The 15893-nt window shown below is 39.2% G+C and overlaps 1 long non-coding RNA gene across 3 annotated transcripts; it reads left to right on the top strand.

Moving 5' to 3' along the window:
* Window positions 1-11618: 11618 nt before the first annotated feature.
* Window positions 11619-14723, top strand: LOC306668089. 3 transcript variants are annotated; one of them, XR_013765738.1, is made up of 5 exons: window positions 11619-11742; window positions 12155-12226; window positions 12398-12681; window positions 13130-13243; window positions 13538-14723. It is a non-coding gene; the product is annotated as an uncharacterized lncRNA (long non-coding RNA). The 3 variants fall into 3 exon arrangements; XR_013765737.1 differs by having other exon boundaries at window positions 12398-13243; XR_013765739.1 differs by lacking the exon at window positions 13130-13243.
* The last annotated feature ends 1170 nt before the right edge of the window (window positions 14724-15893 follow it).

Raw genomic sequence — 15893 nt, forward strand, 5'->3', positions numbered from 1 at the left:
TGAAAGAACAAACTGACATTAGAAAAGGACAAAATTCAAATGTGAAGCTCAGTAGTTAGGCTTCAAAGAAACAATTGCCTAATTGTCCCCAGGCAACCTCATTTTTCTCCACAGTTCTGTAAGAGAAGATAGAAAACAGGTGAACCTGTGATTGTGCACAAGTTTAAGACAGAGGTAGAGGATGTAGAAGCAGTTTTGAAGCATATGGGAGGAGCTGCTTATACAAAACCTGATTTCCCAGCCACATGGTGGGATTGGAGGAGCAGGGGCCAGGGACCTTTGTTCTTTCGCAGACCCCACCCTTCACTCCCTATAAGAGGAGAGTTTCCAGCTGGCCTCAGTCAGCAGAAGTGAGCAGGTCTCCCATCCCAGGCGCCTGGAGACAACAACAGATGGCCAATAGGCAAAGCAAATCAATCAAGCCACCAAATGTTCTCAGATTTGTTTTTCAAATTCACCAGGCTAGTTACACAGGGCTACTGTGGTTATTGTGCATCATATTATCTGACAGCAGTGTCCAGCCCTTAGATTTCTTTCATTGGCTCAGGCTAAAGAACATATGTCTCATATTTCAATGAGTATTTTGAGAATTTGAGGAAATTCTAGGGCTAAAATATAGTATGCCAGGAATTCAAGAACAAAGGCCATCCATAGGACCTAATTTCAGTGTTCTGATGTAGCCTAATGGAAAGATTTTAGTTTAGTTTTTTTTTAAAATATGAATTTTAGAAAAGCTCTAAAATCTCACACTCTGTTGGGGTTCTGGTCCATCTATCTGGAGGATCGGTCCTGATTTTTAAGATCTGTTCCCATCCTTCCATCTCCTCCCATCATCCACATCAGAACCTTGCTTAGTGCAGAGCAGACTGTATCACAGTCTAACCAGCTGGCCCTCTGATAAGGCTTTTAGTAGTAAGTGGTCGGCCAAAGAACAACATGGCATCAAATGCTAGAGAAAGCACTAGTCTACAGGAATATGGGCCCACAAAGCATAGGGTGTGGGTTTTACTAACTGAGCATCTGTGTGTGTGTGTGCGCGCGCGTGCGCGTGTGCACGAACTATCAGATGTTTTTAACAGCGGAAAGAAGAGGCTTGTGGAAAGAACTATGAAGAGAGCTGTTCGGTGATAAGTATGGAGATGAGGAGAATGGAAGACATTGAGAGATAGGGGCAGGCAAGGTGGGCATAATTCCAAGGGCCATAACAGCATCCCAGAGATACCTTAAAGTACCTTTGGAAACAGTGACCTCCAGGCAGTGTGGTGTCCTGTGCCAAGAATCAGAAGGTTCAGGTCTAGTCCCACCTCTGCCTCATGGGAGAGGTATTTTCCTATCAACCTCCCAGAGCTGTTACCTTTCTGTAAAATTCTGGAGTAGGATTCCCTGATCCTACTCAATAGGCCATATCCATGTGATGTGGCCATTCTAAGCCAAAGTGTCATGAGGATGGAGAAGGACACTGAGGATGATCCATGGGTAGTTTCAAAGAATGTCTTCTACGTACACTTGACTGTAAGGACCATAACCAGAATATTTTTGCTTGCCGCCAGGAGGGTAAAACCAGAGGAAAAAAAGTTGCCATAGTTTATGTGGCAGGTCTTGAGAAGAACAATTACTTTTCCGTTCCTAAAGTGCCTTTAACCTTTACTCTTTGGGGACAACTCTGGGATTATTAGAAATTTTAGAAATAAAATTGTGTAGAATTTGAGGCTTGCTAGCATGTAGTGAAGATAGGCTAGACCCAAATGGTGTGATTGGGAAGGCCAAGACTCTCCTCTTCTGTCCCAAAACATGTCCCTTGGTTCAGTCAAAGTGTAAGAAGTATCTACATTAATCCTTTAGCCTGGATATATCATCAGATTAATTTGTTGTCACCTAATGAATGGTAAATTATGAGAAAATCAGGTATAGATCAGTTAAATTTTGTTGGATTGGAGGATGAAGGAGAAGGTCTAAATGCTCAACAGTGCTCATATGGGTAAGATGAGTCCAGGTTGGACCTTCCAGAGGGGCCAGGGGCAGTATGGGTGTGATGATACATTCATAAGACCATAGATTGGAGATTTGGTGCAGTAGGTATGAGAACAGAGGTGGGTTCATGAAACATGGTTTTGACACATTTACCTCTAGTATGATTTTATCTAAGGTAGACCATGTCTGTAATACTGTACTTAGCATGATAAAGGAAAACAGTGAATATTTGGGAAACAGATTCTCAAATACAGCATGGGTAACAATAACTTTAATTATTTGTTGGACATTCACGTTCCAAGGCTCTACTTCCAGGGTTCTGATTGTACAGGTCTGAGATACAGCATAGGACTCTGCATTTTCAAATCATGCTGGGTGATTCTGATGCAGGCCATTCTTGGGTTACATGTAGGGCAATACTGTTCTAGATTTTCATTCCAAATATAAAAAATGGGCATTTGCAGCAATCTTTAAATTATGGTATTTAGTTGTTCCTTTTACTCTGCATATCTTGTGCATCACGTATTATTGCTCCTGAGAGTAAGCAATATTGCCAGTTCTGGAGGCAATCAGCATGTAATTTATGACACTTCTACCTAGAGTGTAGCTAGAGAAGGAAGATTTTCTTACCACAGTATGGTGCAAAATCTAGCTAGATTCTTCTAGCTAGAGAAGGAAGATTTTCTTACCACAGTATGGTGCAAAGTCTTTGGCTTGAGGACAGGAAGCTTCCTTCTGCATTTTCCCAACAAAGACATGGCTTGGATAACTTATAATACGTGGCAGATCATGTGGTAGTTAGGGGGCATGGAATAATTGGAAGGGAGTGGGAGTTTTAGTGTATAGACAGAGGAAACTAAACAGTATTGGAAGTCTCCAGTGCATCCATTAGAGAATGGACAGAGATGGCAAAATTTGAGTTATGGGGCCATAATTTCATCTCAGAATTCTGGCAATAGCAATAGGCTTCTCGGATGCTTCCTTGGTAGTTTATGAACATTTACCCTCCCTGCCCTCACCCACCTCCTGCTTTGGAAGATTAACAGCGCCTGTAAATTACAGTTGTATTAAAATATATGCATTGTATCTCAATGTGAGCCTTTCATAAGGGTATGAAAGTGCCCTCAACTTACATCTCCCTGGGTGACACGTCTTGCTTGCTTTGTAAAGCTCTAATGTAGCTTTAGTTTTGCAAATTACAAGACTTATAGATAAGCTCCACAAGACTATGGGTTTTGAGTCAGACTATTCTGGGCTGGGAAACAGAAACTGCAAAAAACACAGAGGCAAGTAAAAGATGGACATTAGAGGATGCCCAGGAGAGAAATGTGGTATAGAGGTTGAGAAGGTTGAGACCGTGGTATGGGAGAGGAGAGAGGGGAGAGGGGAGACCCAGAATTTATAAGATATTTGGACTTTGAAGGCAATACCTTTGAAGATTTATACCTTTGAAGAACTATTTGAGGAAATATAGCATTGAACATTTCTGTGTGGAAAAGCTATGGTGAGAATTTCTAAGCTGCAGTGGTTTTTCAGGATGGCCTTGGGGGAAACAGTCTGGTCAAAATCAGGTCATCAGAAAGAATTTTATCTTGAGATTATATTTGCATAATAAGCATCATTTTTGGTTGCCTAGAATGTATATGTTTGAGGTGTTATGGGGCCATAAATCCATCTCGAAGGAGCTGAGGGTAATTACCGACAGGTATCCTTCCTGTCTTTGGGGAAAGTAGAGGAACCCACTTTGTCTTCCTGCCTCCTGGTTCTCTATGGAGTTGTGCTTTTGTCCAGAGTTCTTAGTCATCATACTAACATGTCATATCCATATATTCCAGGGACTATCCAAAGCTGGGTCTCTGGATTGCTAGTTCAGTATCTATTAGGCTTTATGTCATGGCAATATCCCTTAATGTGATTATTTGTTTATTGAAATTTTGTTGTCTGAACTCTAAGGTAGAGTCTAAATTGTCTCCTCAGAGTCTGCATCAGCTTCAGCCCTTGTGTCACCAAACGGTACTGTGGAGACTCTGGAAGACAAGGGGAAGGGAAATAGAAAGGAGGTGAAAGGAGGGAGAAGAAGAAAAAGGGGAAAGGGACACAGGAAGGAGAAGCAGTAAAAGCCGGCTCCAAGTTCCTATAGTGGTGGAAAGGTGTCAGTTGCTACAAAAACCGCTGACCTAGAGGGCAGAAGGTATCCTGGGATGGAAGAGCAGTCTCTCATTTCCACCACATGGGGGCAGACGCTACTTACCAAATAATCAACAACATGTAATGCCTACAGGGTTGAGTGATCCTCTTGGTGCATAGAGGATTCAGTATGACCCCATCACTCACTCCCCAAGGCCCTTCTGGTTCCTTAAAAGCCAGAGTCCCATCTTTGAGCACAATGCTTGGGTAGATTAAAGGAAAAAAACCCTGACTTTGCTCAAACTTAGATTTTAACATAATACAGAGTATAGAATTACAATTAAACAGATAATACATTTAGCAAAGCACTTTGCCATCTTACCATTTAAAATGCAGAATTGTTCAAGTTTTTAATGTGGGACTCTTGGTTCTGTGTCCTCTTTACTTCAGGGTTATTGCATATACATTATATATCCATTATTTTAGGGATTTCCAAAGGTTGGAAAACATTCTTAATTTCTTCCCATGCTCTCTTTTTTTCGGTTCTGTTTTATTTTCAGCACAAGATGAAAGTGCATGGGAATATGTATGATAGTTAAAAAAATCATAAACTCAGCCTTTGTGTTAGAGGAATATTGTTATTTGGAGAATGGTGGAAAATAATCAAATTATTGCAGTTAATTCTATGGTGCTTAAAAAGCAATCGTTGCAAGCAACTGATTGCTTCTGAGCGTAATGCAACTAGTCCAGTGATAACAGAGGGACGTCTGATCTAGGATATTAAGGAGGAACTATTTCTTCCACGCCCCACCCCTGTTAAGTATTATCCCTGAAAACAGCATTCCAATGTCTATGCCATTTTCCTTCTCGTAGAATTTGCCATTTTTTGAATCATATAGAACATGTTAACTCCAGATAGTACGTTTGGTTTCTAAAATAGACTTTCTAAGTGACCAATTAAAAACAATCTTTTAAAAGCAAAAAATATTCTCTTTGAAGTGGCAATTGGGCCTCTGAGGTAAAGAATCCCATTTCCATGGCTAAAAGGAATAACAACTTTCTTCTAGCTACTGGTTAAATAAGAGCAGAGGAAAATGCAAATTTCCTCTTCCAAAAAGAAAGAAAGAAAGGATAGCAAGTGGATTGAACAATTGTGGGCAGTTTGACTTCATTAGTCTCACACATTTTCAATGTGCTTCAATTAGCAATTAAATTCAGTTTATGTGAGGTGACAGTTTTATTCACGTTGTTACATTTGGTGGTACAAGAAGAAATGAAGCAAAGCTACTGTTCTATAGCAAGGTCTTGGGGCCCCCCCATCCCTTCATCTCCAAGTATAATGGGAAGAGCATTACCTCCATTTAAGATTTACACAACTTTTATGAAACACCATCACACTAATTTAGTCCTCGACCCCTTTAACACTTATGATCCATTACGGTGACTAGGAGATGATTATTTCCGGATGTGGTTTCAGTTCTCTTCCTCTATTTCACAAGCCGCGTGCCAATGTTATGAAGCCCTTGCAAGAAAAGAAAGAAAGAAATGCCTTCCAAAATGATTTCTCATTCTTAAGGAACAGGCAAGCTGACTATAAAGAATGATTTACTATTGGTCTCTGCTTTGCAGCCGTGGAAACTTGGGAGAGGATCAAACATCCTCTCCAATTTGGCCACCACCTTCTAGGTTTGATAGTGTTTTTAAGTGAAATCTCTGACAGTCTTCATCAGAGCTATTAATTTGTACCTTGCAGAAATGTGATTCAAAATTGTCTGGAATACAGACGTAGGAGAAGTTTTTATACTGAAGAAATATAGGGGCATCTGGAATTTTCTCTGAACACTGATGTGATTTCATCTGAAAAATCAAAGGCTTTGACCCAAACTTTGAGATTCCTTATGTAGTTAATTGGTGTTAGGCGGGAGGGTCTGATAGATACAGAAGGACTGACAAAACTTATGAAGTCTGTTTTTTGTAACTAGCATAGCGCCAAGACCTCAGCTTTCTCTGATTTGGCTCTCTCCCCTGAGAGACTGTTTGTGTTTACTACCTAATTTTATTGTTCATTCTGACTAACCTTCAAATCTCAATGCACTTTTGGAATAAAGTAAACCCAAAGTAATTATTTGGGGAACACAAAGGCCATATCTATACATGAGATCAAACATTTCCAACCTCCTCTTGCCATTTACCTCTAAATAACTACTCTTCTTTCTAGTGCTTTCCACTTGTTTTTGTGACAAAAAACCAGCAGGGAATGTCTTCAAGCTAATTATGCAGGACTGCTCTGTGATCCTGCAGGGAATAGGAGTAAGTAGTATTCTATTTCCAGTTTAGTTTCAGGGGGAGACTGACTCCCAAGGGAGAGTCAGGGCTGTGCTGACTTCTCAAATCATAGGTAATTCTGGTCTCAGAATCCCTTTCCCTGCACTAAACAGGGGGCCCTGAACACTCAGAGTGTAACTCGCAGTGTCCTGTAGATGGGTGGCTTCAAGGGGTCTTAGTGTTGGCATTCAGCCAGGTCTCCTCTCCTCTTATCCAGAGGGCTGAGTGTGGATGTGAAGACTGAGAAACATGGACTAGGGAAGATAAGAGTAGCACTGAAAATCTAGACTTATCTTCTCTTTCAGACAAATAAAAAAATCTCAACATAAAATTTGTTAGTCACATAGAAAATTGTGAGAATTTCTCAAAACCTTGGTGTTCTGTCCTCACTATTAATGTAGTCCCAAGCATCTGCCAAATTCTGCCTGCTCTCGGAGAGCATGCACATTGCCCCCCCCCCCCCCCCCCCAACTGAGCTATCTCCCCAGCCCCACATTGGCCTTTTGAGGAAGGACTTCTTTAGCTTCAAGTGACAGACACTCCATTTAGACTTCTAGAAGAAACCAGAAGAGTCTCTTCCTTCAAGGATCAAGTGCTACTTCTGAGTTTTTGACATCTCCATACTTCTCATGTGTATTTGTTTTACCTGGTCATTTTTTTTTTTTTTTTTTATTGTAAACAAATGGGATACATGTTGTTTCTCTGTTTGTACATGGCGTAAAGGCATACCATTTGTGTAATCATAAATTTACATACAGTAATGTTGTTTGATTCATTCTGTTATTTTTTCCCTTCCCCCCACCCCTCCCACCCCTCTTTACCCTCTATACAGTTTACCTGGTCATTCTTCAGACATGTAAGCAACATGGCTGCCAGACACCTGCGACTTACAGTCACCACTTCATAGACTCTAGAAGCCTGGAGGGAGTGAGGTCTGAGTCCTGTACCCATCCTGGAGTCAGAGGTGAGGGAGGTTAGCTTCACCCAAGCCATAAAGAATAGTCTTTTCCTGTGAAGACAGGTTTTATGACCAGGAGTCTGGAGAAGTGGTTCCAGGCACACAGTCCTTATCTATACACATCAACAATGCCACTACTCCAGGATCAGTACTGTATTGTCATTATCTTGCTGTGTGAATTTTGTCTCTTAAGGAAACATGCTGCTGCTTCTTTGCCTGCTCCCATGTGTCTACTTTCAACCTACGCCTTGATTCTGCCCATAGCCTTTGAATTCTGCCTTTGCCCTCATGTGGGGCTTCTACCACAGGATAGGATGCCCATTTTATCCATATTTCTCAACACCTGTGGATGCTTTAAGTGCATTGTCCGAGACCTCTTTTGGCTTCATCATGGCATTCCCAGAATCTAGTATCTTTTATAGTAGGCATGGCTCTATGTCCTTGCTCTGGCGGTGACCCTTGCCTAGCCAGGACATTGTTTCTCATGTCTGGCCAGATGGGCCTGGTCCCTCCTGGCCCCTCCTCATCAGCTTAGTCTCAGAACTGGGCCTGACCAGCTCCTGACTTGCTACACTGCAAGAGCATGCCAAATTTGGGTCTGGACTGATCCCTGGCCTACATACTCATTTACTAGTCTGCAAATGAGGGCCTAGAGAAACATAAGGGCATGAGCTTCTAGATGACACTCTCACATATGTGTGGTGGGTACAAACTTCCCTTTCACGTGCGTGGAAAGTATTAGGAGGGGAAATACTCCCCTCGTGACATATTTTACATCAACAGCCACGTTTTCCTGGAAATTGATTTAACTTTTAACACTTTAGAAAAGGTCTGACGTAGAACACTTAATAGCCAGAGAGAAGGGCTGTATTTCCCATCTTTCAACACCACCAAGGCTACAAAATGCCTTTCTCTACCAACTAGTGTGTTCTGTTTTCCATATCATGATCCCACCACCATGCGTTCAATCACTCCTTCATTCATTCACAAGCATTTGGGTACTAGGCTCATTTGGTAAGGTACTAGAGTGTACCCTTGCCCTAAAGAGACTCTCAGCCTAGTCAAAGGCCACACAAATAATGAATTCAAACATGATGAGACAGATGTCCTTAGGTGTGTCTAGGACATCAAACAGGATGGGGGCAGACAGGTTTTCAGTGGGAAGACAGCCCCTGAGTTGACTCTTGTAGAGTAAGCAAGAATTCCTTAGGTGGAAACATGGAGAAAGTATATTCCAGGAAAAGGAGTAGATGGGATGGCAAGGGGTTGAGCCATCATGGTCTGCAAGAGAGTAATTCAGTACAGCAGAACCTAGGATGTAGGGCAACAGAGAAATAGCAGGAAATAACCCTGAGGCGGTAAGCAGAGACCATTTCATGAAAAGTTTTGAAATATTCAAGAGTTTAGATTTTATCCCAAGGAAAGGAGAAACATTGAATGGTTTTAAGGAGTGCATCATGATTAGGTTTCTATTTTAGGAAACTGCTCTGGGACTAGTGGAACTATTGCCTGGAAAGGGATACTAATGAGACAGACAGCTAAGAGGCTGTAGCAGTGACCCAGGGCTGGAATGACGGTGCTTGAACTAGGACTGTCGAGGTGGGCTGGGAAGCAAGAGTATGTTTACAACACATTAAAAGACAAGGATTTGGGATAAGTGCCTAGCTTTAGTTTTGGGTAATGTAGTATGTGGGACAGGTACTAAACTAGCCTGGGTAATAATTTTGGTGATATTGTTTTCTATCTATTTAGTTGGAATTCAAGGAGGGACATTCAGATATAGATGTATGGTAAGTTGCTGATATAGGAATCTGGAGCTCAAAGGAGAAGTGCAAGTCTAAGACATAGATTTGGGAGTTGTCTGAAATAGGAAGAATGCTAACCCATGGGAATACATGAAGTCATTTAGGGAAGACAATAAAAATAGAAAAGGAATAGGGCCAAAGACAAAGTTCTGGACAACACTAACTTTAAGAAGCAAGAAGAACTGTCAGTAGACAAGTAAAGGGCAGATGCCAAAGGCAATGAAGCATAAGGGGTCACAGAAATTTGAGATATATTTCAATAAAAGAATGATCAACTATGCCATGGAGAAAAATGGCATGAGGAAGACTGATGGATAGTCCACTGGATTTGTCAATGAAAATTTCTCTGGAGCCTTTGCCTAAACAGTCTCAGCAGTGTTGAGATGCAGAAGTTTGACTGTAGAGAGTCAACAAGTGAATGGAAAGGGGAAATGTAAGGATAGTGAATTTTGATTGTTGATGTTATTTAACTCTTGATTCTCTCTCCTAGATTGTAAGCTTAGAGGGAACAGGGGCAATGTTGATCTTGATCAACATTTTATAACCCTAACACTGAATACGGCATCTCATTCACAGTAGTCATTTAATAAATATTTGATGAATGAGAAGAAACACAGTGGTAAGTAGGGCATGTTATGGTTCAGATATGAGAGGTCCTGAAAAAAGCATCTGATTAATGCAGAAAGGTTCAGAGGTGAAATCATTGGGTTGTGAGAGTTGTAACCTAATCGGTCCATCCTAGTTTGAATGGACTAACTGGGTGGTAATTATAGGCATGTGGGGTATGCCTGGAGGAGGTGGGTCACTAGGGGCATGCCCTGGAACGGTTTATCTTTCCTGTGGCCCCTTCTCTTTCCCTCTCTCTGCTTCCTGGCTGTCATAAATTGAGCAGTACTCTTCCACCATACCATTTAGTCATGATGTACTGCCTCACATTAGACCAGAGCAATGGACTTGGAAGACCATGGACTAAACTTCTGAAAAAAATAAACTTTCCCTGCCCTAAATTGTTTTTGCCAGGCATTTTGGCTACAGGAATGCAAACCTGACTAAACACAGGGCATACAGCATGAGAGACATTTTAGTTTCATACATAAAATTGGAAGAAAAATAGAAGAGTTCAAAAATTCACATGGAGCCAAGGTATCAGTGAAAGAGAGACTTCTGTGAATGTTACCACAATATATTTAGCATTTCCTCTAGTTTTTCCTAGAAATCACTCAAAAAGCAAAAAGTGAGCACAAAAACCAAAACCACGAACTCCACTTGGATGAAACTAAATTCTCATAGGAATGATTATGGAGAAGGGGAGACTTTTGAAAATGGGGAGAAATGATGCAGAAACTATAGATATCAAAGGGCAGTAATATAAATGGGAGAACTTCCTGAGGTGCAAAACCCCAAACTCTCATTGTGAATGGGGTACATACATAGGAAGTAGTGGTGTTCCTAGATTCCATTTGCTTATAAGAATCTAAGGAAATAGAGTCAAATGAGAAGTCACACAGAAAGGCTATATATAGAGGAAATGAGCTGTCTCCATGGCATCAGGAGAGGAGAAAGTTGTTATTGTGAGAAAGAGCCACTGTGGCCTGTCATCACCACTCACAAAACCCTGGGTAATAAGAAAATTCCAGATTAGGCTTGGTATTGGTCCTTTTCCAACATACACTTGCAAACAATTTGTCTGGAAAAACTTATGTTTTTCAACAATGAGAAATCAAAATGTGATAATCCATATAAATATATACCACAGGGAGAAGGAAAAAGGAACTGGAAAAACATTAGGCAAAGAATATTTATAAGATAAATGTTGCCTTAGAGCAGATGAGTAATTACTACCAAGTATATTGCATGGATTAAAAATAATAATTAAGCTCTTATATGAAACAAGAACTTCAAACAGATATTCAAGAGCCCCAGGAAGAGATGTGCTGTATAGGGGAAGATAAAATGTGATCTGGAAGGGCTCAAGAAAGGGAGATTTGAAAAAAGTCAAATCATCATAGAAATGAAGGCAAAATTGAAAGGAATACAAACAGACATTGCTGAAACATGCTAAAGAACAGAGAATTAACTAAAAAAGAAAAATGAAAAAAATGTTAAAAAAGAATGAGAGAAAATGATAGATGGAGAAAAAAGGTAAAGAAGATTCAATGTACATATAAACATTTAACAGATATTCAAATTCCCTCATAGTAAGAGAAATGCATAATATACACTGAGATATAGACTTATTTTTAGCAACATCACTAAAACACGAGTAGATTTTTCTCATATTGCTTAGTAGTTTGAAGAGAAGGAACATCTTTCTCTATGAGACAGGAAATAGACATACAATTAGTTCAGATACAAGCATTTCATCAACTCCTGCTTTTATAACTCCCCGCTTTTTTTTTTTTTTCTGTACAGAGGGAGTCAAACACACCTGAACACCTGATAAGGAAAGGGGGCAAAGGAAGAAGAAGATTCCATAAAAGTACTAGAGATTTGGAAAAGCACCAGTGTGGAAAGGAAGAAGTTGTATCTGGAAAATGTAAAAGAATTTTGTGCAAGGTAATTCTAAGTTGTTGATCTGCACAGTTCATCTGCCTGTTTGGGGTGTCAGGAAGATGAAGGTTGGGGTTTCTAGGGTAGAACAGGTGGAGACAGAGGGTCAAGAGTGTTGGCAAGAAAAGTGGTTGAAGTAAAAAATGGAGTTAAAGTAGGTTGATGATTTATTGGATTCATTTAATCTACTGTATTTCAAAGAAGTTGAATATCCCAAGCTGTGGATCTCCAGGAGACAGCAAGGTCCCTTATACCCTACTCTTCATCCTTTCCTCAGACGTTTATCTATTGGGTCAGATTTCAGGATGTCAATTAGGCTGCATTTGCTCACAGTGAGGTCAATTTGAGAAAAATGTCAGTTCATGGATGTGACTTGCCCTCTTTTCTCTCCTTTTCCCCAATTGACTGACATGATTAGCTGGCCAGGTTTATCTGAAAGAGCTCTGCCCATCTTTTCTTCCCGTCTCCCTTGCCTTTGCAGCTTACGGAAGTAAGGATTGTGGGATCACGTCCTGTCTTTTCCTTCCCTACTGCTGCTTTGGATGTGGGGAGATGGGAGATGCATGTTGAAGTCCATGCACTGCTTTTGTCTGAGGTTTATGGTGTTGGGCAAAAGGCTGCTTCCTGCCCTCCAGACCAATGCACTGTGTTTTCTTCACAGACTTAGAGAGCCCTTTGGGAAAAAGTGGCTAAGACCAGAGATTCTTGGTAAATGTCTTTGTTATAGCATGGACAATTCCCTACAATGTCTAGCAACAAGAGGAAAGATTCTGTGGCATGAGACTAAGGTGAAGAGGAACTGAAGGCTTTGGATGTGGAAGAAAAGATAAAACTCTGTCTTATGTTAGGTGTAGAAATGTCGGAAGCACTTTTTGTTCAAATTTATTGTCAAATGCTTTGGCAGGGAGTAAACAGCTTTAAAACAGTCATACCAAAAACTAGAAGGTATGTTGGTACTTTTATAGTTTTGAAAAGCAAAAGGGTTTATAGGTTTAGGATAGAAATGAATAGCAACGACAATTTAATAAACCAATAAATTCGTTAACCTTATATGAGCAGTACAAAGCAATTTCTGAGCTCTTACTATTTACATCAGTAGACAAAAATCTTGATATGGATGTTCATATAACCATAATGGTTTATGTTTCAGATGGGTAAAAATAAATTCTACAGTAATAATTTGTTACAGGAGAATTCAAATATCTTTACAGAGAAATGTAACAAAATCTTCCACATGTGGTAGTGCAGTGTTCAATTAATCTTACCTAGGACCTTGACTTTAGTCTTTGCTGAGATTCTAAAATCATCAATGTGGCTTCCTTATAAACATAGATATTGGATCTACAACAGAGCATGAATGAACAAAATACTGAATTTTAGATTTCTTGAAAAGGGGTCTGCAATTTCCATGGGAACAGGAATGGGATTATCCTAAATTCTCTAGAATGGAATGGGACTGAGAAGATATCAACACCTCAGTGAATGGGTCCTGAAGATTCCATTGTTGGTAAGTGGGATGAAACTTTTGAATACAGGGAACAAAGAGGAAGGTCAAAGAAGTTAAACCATTTTCGTATAGTACCCATCTCTTAATAGTCAATAGATGTCTGTCTGTTGTAATCATTACTTTTTTTTTTCCTTTTAAGAGAATCAACCTCAGTTAAGGTAGAGAAGGAGAAAGATAACAACTACAAGTGGCTTAGCATTCTCATGAATCCGATTCTGAGACCTACACTGCTCTGGAAGTTGGCAACCTGTTCAGAGTAACACTGTTTTTCTCTGTCTCTCTTTCTCTTTGTAGAAACATGCCCTGAAAAGCTCCACTTTTGGAAGCATGATCCCCAGGACAACTAAGTTCAGAGGTGGGGCTTTTAGGCCGTGATGAGAGTGGGTTAATCCATTTGATGGATTAATGATTTGAATGGACTTCTGAGTGGTAACTGTTGGCAGGTAGAGCGAGGCTGGATTCTTTCATTTGACATGATGTTTCTTAGGTTTGTCAGTACTATGGTGTATATCAGTATGTCATTTTTTTTTTTTTTTTTTTTCTTTTTGCTGCTGGAGATTTAACCTAGGGGTGCTTAACTACTGAGCCACACCCCAAGACCTTTTTCATATTTTAATAGAGTCAGAGTCTTGCTAAGTTGCTGAAACTGGCTTTGAACTCACTATCCTCCTGCCGCAGCCTCCTGCCGCAGCCTCCTGAGCTACAGGGATTACATATGTGTGCCACCATGCCCAACTGTCTTTGCTTTTTGATTAATAATATTCTATTATATGGCTATACATTTTGTTACCTACCTGTGACTTGATGGACATTTGACTTGTTTACACTTTTAGGCTACAATGAGGAATGCTGTTATGAACACCACATACAAATTTTTGTGTGGATATATGTTTTTGTTTCTCTTTAGTATACACCTAGGAGTGGAATTACTGGCTCATGAGTTAACTCTATGTTTAACCTTTTGAGACACTGTCAGGCTGTTTTTCAAAGTGGCTGCACTATTTTACATTCTAGCAGGGTATGCAGTTCTAATTTCTCCACATCCTTACCAACATGTTATTTTCCATGTTTTTGATTTAGCCATCCTAGTGGGTGCAAAGTGGTATCATATTGTGGTTTTGATTTGTATTTCCTGCTGGCCAATGATATTGAACATCTTTTTATGTGCTTACTGGCCATTTGTATGTATTTAGAGATATGTCTATTCAGGTCTTTGTCCATTTCAGTACTGGGTCATTTATCTTTTTGGTATTGAAAAATAGGATTCTTTTTACATCTTAGACCCAAGTTTGTTACCAGATATATAATTTGAAGATGTATTCTCCCTCTGGATTTACTTTTACTTAATAGCTTTAGTCACTGTAGAAATCCTTCTGTAGAGAAGTTAAAAAACATTCTGAGATGGTATTTGCATTTATGATCTCTATGCAATTCTTCTATCTGGGGACTTTTATTTGTAGCTTTAGGAAGAATAAAAAAACAGTTGAATAAAAAAGTCAATTATGAATTTCATTCTGTTTTCCATTTGGTGGGAATATAAGATGGGATGGAAATTTGTTCATTCTATATATAAGCTCCTAATATTTTACATTCTAAATATAAGCTCCTAATTTTACCTGTAGGTAGTGTTCAGAAGCTGATGGAAGGACTGGATTTTGACTTTGATAGAAAAGCTAGACTTTGAAAAGCATTAGAAAGAATTCCGGTACAGAATGTAAAATCTGACCTTTTCAAAGTTCACTTTTAATTGACTTCTTTTTAAGGGAATTAAAAAGCCTTGTTTACTCTGGCTGTTCAATATATTTTTTATATATTTAGATTTTTTTTCCAAATTTTTTTAACATCAACCCCACCAACCACCTTTTAGTTTATCATTCATTTTAACAACATCACAATAGAAGTTTTACCAAAATAGCTTTTCATGATTCACTTCTAATTATAAGGGTCACAGTGATTTTAATTCTTTATTTAAATTGCCATGGAGATTTACATACCAAAAATGTTGATTGGTGTATGTAGGTTGTTCAGCTGCTTTTTAGATTAACTCACTGAATACCAAGAATCATGAAATGAGTTAACTCAACCCATGAGAATGCTTAATGTAACTCCTCTATGGTGAAGCAACACTCCAGTCAGTGCATATTTAATAAGTGATTTTAAATCCTCTTCTGTATTTCTCAAATCTTATAGAATCAATCCAGTCAGTGCATATTTAATAAGTGATTTTAAATCCTCTTCTGTATTTCTCAAATCTTATAGAATCAACATGTTTTTATAATTCGCTAAACCATTAAAAATTTACCTTTTATTATACAAAATGTACTTACTCATTATAGAAAACAAATTACAAATAAGCAGAAAAGAACAAAATTTCACTCATAATTCCACTACACAGAGGTGACCAATATTACAATTTTACTATGATTATTTCCAGAAAAATTAAGATTATATGGTAATACTAGTCTGCTGCCTGCTTTTCCTGTTAGTATTATGTCATGATTATCTTTCTATATAATGACCTTCGAATCCATACCCATGTTTGACAATTAAATTAACCTTGTGAGGTAAACAGGAAAAGTATTATTTTCTCTATTTTATGCTTGAAGAGATAGAGGTGAAGAGATCTTAATTAGCTTATTTAAACTCTTAA

The sequence above is a fragment of the Sciurus vulgaris genome (assembly GCF_902686455.1).
Source record: "Sciurus vulgaris genome assembly, chromosome: 8".
Classification (NCBI taxonomy): Eukaryota; Metazoa; Chordata; class Mammalia; order Rodentia; family Sciuridae; genus Sciurus; species Sciurus vulgaris.